Source organism: Cebus imitator, unplaced genomic scaffold, assembly GCF_001604975.1.
Source record: "Cebus imitator isolate Cc_AM_T3 unplaced genomic scaffold, Cebus_imitator-1.0 Scaffold177, whole genome shotgun sequence".
Lineage (NCBI taxonomy): Eukaryota > Metazoa > Chordata > Mammalia > Primates > Cebidae > Cebus > Cebus imitator.
Window position 1 is genome coordinate 4,199,219 of NW_016107492.1, and position 9,483 is coordinate 4,208,701.

Sequence of the window (9,483 nt, forward strand, 5' to 3'; positions counted from 1 at the left end):
GGGAGCTAAGCTATGAGGATGCAAAAACATAAGAATGATACAGTGGACTTTGGAGACTTAGGGAAAGGGTGGAAGTGGGGTGAGGGTTAAAAGACTACACATTGGGTACAGCGTACAGTGCTTGGGTGAGGGTGTACCAAAATCTCAGAAATCACCACTAAAGAACTTATTCATGTAACCAAATAGCACCTGTACCCCCAACAACCTATGAGAATAAAACAAGAAAAATTTAGAGTATCTACTCTGGATCCTTCTGTGGAAATTGGAATGTCATAAGTGGCTACGAACTAACTCTCTTGAGTCTTATCCTCCTGCTAGTAACTCAAACAGCAAGAACTACACTGCTGGCAGAATCAGCATGGAAATAGTTTTTGGTGTAAAATTAGTCCCTATGGTTACAAAAGAAAAGTAGCTCTCACATAGAAAGAACTTTGTGTGCAGGAACAACCAAGAAGAATATCCTCTGAAAGACTGAGCATCTCAAATCGTTCTTTCTTGACCATGGAAAAGTCCTGTTTTTCATATAGTTTACATCTTCCACTGTCTACACTGTAATTCCATAGAGTTACCCATGTCTTTGAATAAAGTCTCATAGAGCATTATATGATATTCATGTGGAACATGAAGCACTTGCCTTTCTCGATACACCTTCTTGGAGGCAGCACCTCCTACTGAGGACACTGTGTCTGGAAGTCCCAGGAAAATATCAGCAGAGAAGAAAGTGGCCCATCTAGAAAACAGAAGCAGCAAGAGAGAGAACTCAATAGGAATGAGCAGCAGCTGCTGAACACCTCAGGGCACAAATGAGATCCTCTACCCACCCATTATTTGACCAGGAAGTATCAAAATGTCGCAAACCCAGGCCTGATTTTCGGCTTATATTCTGACCCCCAAAAAGTGACTACTTTAACTGTAAGGGAGCAAAATAAAATCCTGCCGTTGGTCTCAGCCCTCCAAGGAGGATGCTCCTGGCTGTGAGAGTGCAGATGTAGGCATGAGCATTTAAGTTAGATGGGGAGCAGCAAGGTCATGCAAACACACAAAAGCGATTCCTCCGTGAACAAACAAAGCAGTCAGCCAGGATTTTCAGAGCAGATTGGAGTGAAGTGTAGCATTTTGTGAAAATCAATAGGTAAAGATTCTGTATCAAAGGGAAACATGGGGTAAAATAGAGACAAAGTTATAAATAGTAAACCCTTATGCAAGAATGCAGCCATGGCAGAGATTATATTCTCTAATTGCCACTGATTTTCTTTTTATAAACAATAAACCTCAATTGTAATGAAAAGGCCACATTTCCTAGCCTCTGTTAGAGCAGACAGTTGCTAAATGGGTAAGTTCTGGCCAATGAAATGCAAGCAGAAGCACTCAGTGGGACTCCTGGGAGGTCTGACTGAAGCAATGTGCCTCTTTTGTAAGTAAAGTCCCCGTTGTCCTTTCTGTTTTCTTCCTGTGATCTGTAACTTGGACATGAGAGCTGGAACATCAATAACCTTCTAGGACTATGAGGTGACCTTGAAGATGGCAGCACATGCTGGGATGCAGGAGCTAAAACTGAGAAAAAGCCTGACCCTCTGATGACTATGGAGCTACCAATCCACCCTGCACTATCTCTGGATTTCTTCTGCAATAGAGAAAAATAAACATCTGTTATTATATTTAAGTAACTATTATTTTAAGGTTTCTGTAATATTTGGCTACACCTAATCCTAAGTGATACAACAATTTCTGGCATTACTGTCTTACCGCATAGAATTTGTAGGTCAGTAATTCCCAGAAGACACACAGCAAACATCGGCATAAGGCAAGCGAGAGTACAGACCAGAAATGAAACGTTAACTTGGGTATATACTGTTGTTACTGAGAAATACCTATGTATAGGATTCAAAGCCCTTGTACATTTACACATAAAATACATTTATAGAAAGTCATGTAGCTTTTATTCCAGAATGTAAGTTCTATCATTCTCAACAAATCCTTTTGTCATCTTCATAAAGTTTAGAGATAAAGAAACTCACCAGTAGTTATAGGGACTGGGACTCTGCCTGTCTCATATGATCAAGTATCTGGCGTCTATAGTGAGCTAAAACACACACACACACACACACACACACACACACACACACACACATATATATATGTATATATAAAGTTGGACCACTAATGAGTGGCTAGAGCCTACAACACTCACATTTACAGACTTATTCCTAAGTAGGACACATGTCACCCTGCCACCATAGAAAACCATCCACAGAACAAAGCATTATCTCGTCCCTTAATCTGCTTACATTAAATTATGTACTGGGCATCTACAATGCATGAGTATATACTAGACACTAAAGACAGAAAGTTTACAAGAGAAATTCTCTGCACTCAAGGAACCTACAATTTAGAAAGAAACAAAGAACAATTAAACAGTATTATGAAAGGGAAGGGCTTTAGAGTTCACAGGAAAGGAACTCATCAGTCATATGAGAGTAAGGAAATGCTCCCACATAATGACACATTGTAAAACTTTATAACTTACCAAGAAACTCTAAGTAGATGTAGTGTGTGGAATACCCAGGCAGGGAAAGTCGTGGGTAAAGCAGGAAGATTAGAGAGAACAAGGTACATTTAGAGTATAACTGGTTTGTTGAATGAGTGGGATTTGATGGGATATACACAGGAAACATTACTTTTCTCCCATCACAGAGTTTAACATGCTTCTTTTAATCTTCTCTGCCCCTAGCCCCTTATTGCCATCCTGGGCAAACCCATTACTTTTCAGTAATTTTCAGCTATAAAAATAGTTTCAATTTCAGATATTAAAAGTTACAGGCCACATAAATCAAAATTTTAGTATAATCCAGTCTAGAACTGTTTCAGGTATAAAAGAAATGCTCAATAAATGTTCACTGAAGAACTGAGTTAATCACACCTCATTCACAATTTCTCTCCTCTCCCCAGGTCATGCCTCCCAGACCTGCAGTAGGTAGGGAGCTTGGTCTGTTTTTTCATTTCTCCTACTCTATCTTTTCCCCATCCTTCCAAGCTTCCCCAAGGTATGAAATAAAGAGAAGAGGGTTCAAAATACAAGGTCTTATTTGGTCAGCATGTTTGCATTTCTCTCTTTGCTGACTCCAGCAGGATAGCATGCTCTTTACGGATAATGTTCAAATACTGGTGGTTTCATGAAATGCTAGGAAGTTCTTTAGAGACCTCCTGTGATTTCTTCAGAGACTTCTGCAGTGCATTTGTTTCAAGAAGACAACCACTTCCCCCTCTGCCTCCAATATTTGGCAAACTGTCAAGCTTCTGTCCCTGAATGTACATTCTCATTCAGAGAATAAAACTGGATTCCCCTCACCTCTGCAGAAGTTAGTTCCTTCTTCCACACCACCCACTTGGCACACAGGAAATTCTCACAACCTTGCCCTGACAATGCTGCTTCTATTGACTATTGCCTTATCGTGTTCTTATTGGTACATCCATTAGCCTACTGCTATTCAAATTCAACAAAGGGATAAAATTACAAGGTTCTGTGTTCATATATGTTTCTAGTCCCCAAAGGATATTTTCCCTAGGAATCCAATTCTTTGCTTCAGTACATTCCAGAGCCCAAGCCAGCAATTCCATAGTACAGTGAACATCTAGCAAGGATGTGAGATTTGGGGTTTCCCTCTTTCAGACATCTCTGATCTCTATGAGGAATACTCCTGATGACTCCTCGCATGACTTGGGGAAGAGGATGCGGTGTCTCTGATTTCCATGGAGAGGGGGGAATACCATAGCATCATTTACCACTAGCAATACTCCTAATTTCCAGTGAACGTTTTTTGGGTTTTTTTTTAATTTCTTTTTTTTTTTTTTAGACAGTCTCGCTCTGTCGGCTCACTGCAACCTCTACCTCTTACGTTCAAGTAATTCTCTGCTTCAGCCTCCGGAGTAGCTAGCATTACAAGTACGCACCACCACGCCTGGCTAATTTTTGTATTTTTAGTAGAGACAGCATTTTACCCTGTTGGCCAGGCTGGTCTTGAACTCCTGACCTCATGATCCACCTGCCTCAGCCTCCCAAAGTGCTGGTATTACAGGCATGAGCCACTTGCACACAGCCTGTTTTTTTTAAGTTTCTAATTTTCTCTTGTATAAGCTGGAGGTAGATTATGATGATAGTTACAAACCCATTTTGCTATTAGAAATATCTTTCGAAATGTTTAGAAGCTCTCTTTAAAAACTATAAATACCGATCACCTACCACCTTCAAACTTTAGCAGAAATTCTAAGACAACAAGAAAAGTCCCATTGTACATTCACTAACACGGGCAATATCTGTGTTCAGCTCAGTGTGCCAGGAGCTTAAGGTGTAAAGTGGAGAGTTCTCAGATACAAAGCCGAAGAATTAAGTAGTGGCTAGATCATATAGGATTTTGTATGTCGTGATCGAAAATTTGGGCTCATTTTAAAAGCATTTCAGAACTGCCAAAAAGTTTTAAGCAGGAAAGTGAAAAGGTTACATTTGCATTTTAGCACGTATTCTGACTCCATGAGGGGGAAAGGATTAAATGTGAGCATTATTCAAATCTGACTAGTTGTAGAAAGCTGTAGCAGTAATCCAGGAAGAAGATGATGACCGCCTAAGCTTAGGAATTGAAGATGCCATGAAAAGGTAAAAGACAGAGATATTAAATGGCACAGGACTTCATGTTTACATGTTAAGGAGGCAGTTGGTAAATATGAAGGGAGAGTCACAGAGGATGACCCTATTTGTGATTGAACACCTCTTTAGATGATAGAGACACTCACCATAATGGGAGCCTTGAAAAAGGAAAATTTGGTGTGGAAGATGATGAATTCAAACTGTAAGCAGGATATGAGTAGTGCAAGGTTGTAAATGACACTTGGTAAAGAAGGGGCATTGCTACAGTGCCATAGGGGTTCAGAGGAATGGTAGACTCCCTGGGTCTTGTATGGGCAGAAATGTCTTATGTGGGAAGAGATTTGTCTTGCATCTCTAAAATTAGGAAGAAGGTCAATAGATAGAGGGAAGGAATAAGGACGTTAAAGGTAAGAAAACAACATCAGCTAAGTCACAGAAGCCAGAGAACTTTCATGTTATAAAACTGCTACCACACAGATTGGTGATGAGATTGTGGTAGTTATCAAGGTGGTAGAAATTAGTAAAGATGTGTATTTTAATAGCAGATATATTCAGAATACACAAAATACTGAGGGAAAGCAATTAACGACCCTATTCCTCCCCTCTGGATTATTACATTCAGCATGAATAGCACAGGGCCAAGTTCACTGTATTTTGTCTAACCTTTTCCATAAAATAAGACACGTCTGTCTTTCCTACCTGGCAATTTGATGGTGTCTATCATAAAGCAGTATATTAGTGAATTCAAACACTTAAGCAGGAACAATCTAACTTGGAAAGCATATAAAGCTTTTAGAATGGATATTCATGTCTAACTAATCTGCCATTATTCTTGGAAGGAAGGAAGGAAAGAAAGAAGGGAGAAGAGAGAGAGAAATGAACAAACCAGTTAATTAATAAATGAATAAATATTATTTATTTAAAAAAATGAGAATCTGTAGAATTTATTTGAACTATTCAGAAGTCTTTGACAGCAGTGTTCAATGAAGACTGCTTTGAGAATTTAAATTAATGTAGATTTGTGGTATAAAAGATGCTTTGTCATGAATAGGGAACTGATTCAATGTCAGAGGTCAGAGGAAAAGGGGCAGCGATAAATGGGCAAACTTTTTGAAATATTCAGGTGACTCACATGTATTCATTTAATTTTATCCATTCAGAAATTCTATGGAAGATACATTATTATTGCCAATAATGTGATGAAAAAATCTAAATGTTGAAGACCAAGATAGTAGCTCTAATTAAATATGGGAAGAATCACATTAACTTTATAAATCAAATAAAAGTTTTATGATAAGATGATTCTTAAAAATCACTTGTAAATCTGCAATTATGACCTGTAAAATCTCAGGAATGTGTTTTCCTCAGAAGGACACATAGAAGACAATGCTGCTTCTCCTAATTCAATCTGGTTCTTTTTGACTTTTATAACAAGAGCATTAACCCATAAAGCATTGACTTTTAAAGAATACAAGCAATACAAGTATCAGAAAATGACACTATGAGCAGAATATTTTATTCTCTCTTTTCTCTGCAAACTTTTCATTAATGCAGCCAATAATAAAAATGAAAAAGAATCTCACTAGCTATTTCCAATGCCTTTTAATGACTTTTCACATTGCCAAACAATTCTGTCAATGGAAATTCAGATTATTACATTGAGACAGAATGATGAAATAGGCAGTGGAAGTCTGTTACATGTAGCTGAAGAGAAAGAAGCAGCATTCAGATATGATACTGATACAGCAACCCAAGTAAATTCAATTACTTGGGACAATCAATTTCCAAACTGGCTCTGAGGCCCAGTCAGGACTAAGAGTTTGTTGAAAATCCAGGTTTTTTATGTTTTTGATTTAAAGAACCCTGCAGAGCATTCCTGTTAATGGGACAAATCAAACTTGTTAGGCCATAGTGACAACTACATTTGTACAACAACATTGTGTTTTTGCTTATAGCTTCTGTTTTAGCTGAGCTGAGTGAAAATATGAATATAGACTTAAGGGAAACCAGTTGGAAAAATACCATAGAATATTCAATATATCTGAAGTTTCATTTTTGTCATATATTAATTTTCTTGATATATAAATTAATTCGCTCACTTGGCCACACTGGATCATATTTTTCCAATTTGAAAAACATAGGTGGTTAATGATAGTATGTGATGTTTCACAAGGAATGAAAATTCTGTTAACATTAAAAAACTCCAAAATTTCTCAAAGGAACCATTATCGAGATAGCATATACAAATAGAAAGAAAGAGGGCCACATGTCTTGCAATTGCCATTAGAGCAGGTCTTATCTTAGCTGATGGCTCAAAATGTGTTCAAATTCAAATACTATAACAACAGTGAAGTAAATGTAAGTAATGAAAACAATCTGAGTATTATTGTAACTATTTCATAAAGTCAATAAGTGTGTTAAACACAGCTTCCTCTTTCTTGTTTTTATTCCTAGAAAAGTTTCTCCAATGCTAATTTCAAGGAATAAGGCTATTCCTTGAAAATACAAACTTAGTATTTGGGAAAACCTGTAACACTGAAAAGAGAACTCTTCATAGTACAATAGTTGAGCATCAAAAATGAAGTAAGTTATTTATTTGCAACCTCTCTGCTCTGTATTTCTTCTTTCTGACACAATGTCTGACTCTTACATTTGTGCACACACGTGCAGTCATATATGCTCCTTATTCTAACTTTTCTGATGCTATTAAGCACTTTAATGGCTTTAGCCATCTTATTGTTTTATGTGAGGTTATGCATTATGTCCTTTTTTTATTCTCTATATTTTATCTTTTCCCTTGTAAAATTCCTCCACTGTAGAAGTGAATCTCAATTCCTGACAGAATACAGAAGATACAAGGCAATTTGTAGTGGCACAGACCACCCAGCACTGCTCATGACTGCCCGTGGCTTTCAGTAAGTGTAGCCAGAGGCAAGGGTAAGTGAAAACACATGTACAGAAGAATAGAAAGCACTTTCATGTTCATTGCCTTGTTTCAGCCTAAAAGCAACTCTACAAAGTTGGTAGAATATGTATAACATCTGCATTTTTCACATTAAAAAAGTAGGCCTACGTAGTCAAGTAGATTGCACAAGTATTGAGAGCTGGTAATCAGTGAAGTCAGATATTATCACACAAAATTTAGTGTTCTTTTACTAAAGTACATTACAAAAGAAAGGATCTCAGCCTGGGATATCAATACCTAGACGTGGGATTTTCCATATGGGAGGATAAGTAAAGGAGAAGAAATAAGAGTAATTCAAATTTTTACCTGAGCAAGTCCCCATAAACTTAAATAGGAAAAGCCAATGAAGAAGCAGTTTAGTTGATAACATAATAAATATATTTTATATCTTTTGATGGATATTTATATTATTTTGAATGTACACTGTTAATGACAATATGCATTTAACATGTATATGTACATATATACACACATATATGTGAGTTTTTCTGGTCATGTAAAATAAACTTCTATAAGCAAATTTCAGATTTGGTATTAGAAATATATTAAGGCTTTTAATACATAATGCCAAATTGAGCCTGCAAAATAATATAATCAATCACTGTTCCACTAGCAATGTATAAAAATACTCATTTTCTAAAACCATGCCAAAAGTTCATATTATTATTTTAAGTATTTGTCAGTTTTTTGATACATGATGATATTTTATTGTTTATTTGGAATTTGATTACTATTGAGATTGAACGTTTTTTACTTATGTTTACAATTAAATTGTATTTTTTTGTGTATGTACATGTGTGCATGACTTCCTTGTTAATATAGCTACCATTTTTATACTACTAAAGGATTACTCCTTATTAAATTATAAGTTCCCTTTATATAATTAGGGTAATAATGCTTTGCTAACCATTCCCCAGGAAAAACATGTATAAGTATCCTTACCTCTGAGAAAAACTTATTAGTCACAGATTTTCCTCCTATATATTCATCTTTTATGTAAATATCTTCTTAGCTATTTTTAATCACTAGAACTATTTTTCAGGAAACAAATGTCATGTACATAATCCTTTTTAGAAGATGCTGACTAATATATGCATTATGGAAATGAGAAGGGGAAGAGAGAAAGAAGACTAGAATGCCTGTTAAAAAAATGACTAAAGACTTCCCAAATCTAGGGAAGAAAATAAAAATCAAATCTAATAAGACTAAAAGGTAACAAATAATACGTACCCAAAGAAATCCACACAGAGACAAATTATAATCCAATTGACAAAAGTCAAAGATAATTTGAGAACTGAAAGAAAAAAGTGACTTTTCACATGCAAGGGAACTTTATGAGACCCTCAGAACAATTTTGGCAGAAACCTTGCAGGCTAGAAGTGTAATGATATTCAAAGTGCTAGGAAAAAAAAAAAAAAAAAAAAAAAAAAAAAAAAAAAAAAAAAAAAATATAAAAAAAAAAAAAAAAAAAAAAAAACTATCAACCAGAACACAATACTCAGTATAAGATGTACAACACCATGAGTGAACTCTAAACTATGAACTTCAAGTGATAATGAGTCAATGTAGGTTCAAATTGTAACAAATGTACCTTTTAGGGGGATATTTTAATAATGGGGAAAGTTATGTATGTTTGGGAGCAGGGGGATTAAATAAGAAATATTTGTGGGGGAGGATCCAAGATGGCCGTTTAGGAACAGCTCGGGATTGCAGCTCCCAGTGAAAGCGCAGAGGGTGAGTGGACGCCGCATTTTTATTGCCCACAGACTAGGAAATTCCCGGGCAGAGGAGCTCCACAGGTCACCAGTGCGGCTGTTTCGGCCAGCTCAGCTGTGCCAGCCGGCGCCGCTGCTTTGCCCCGCGCGGCTGCTTTCTC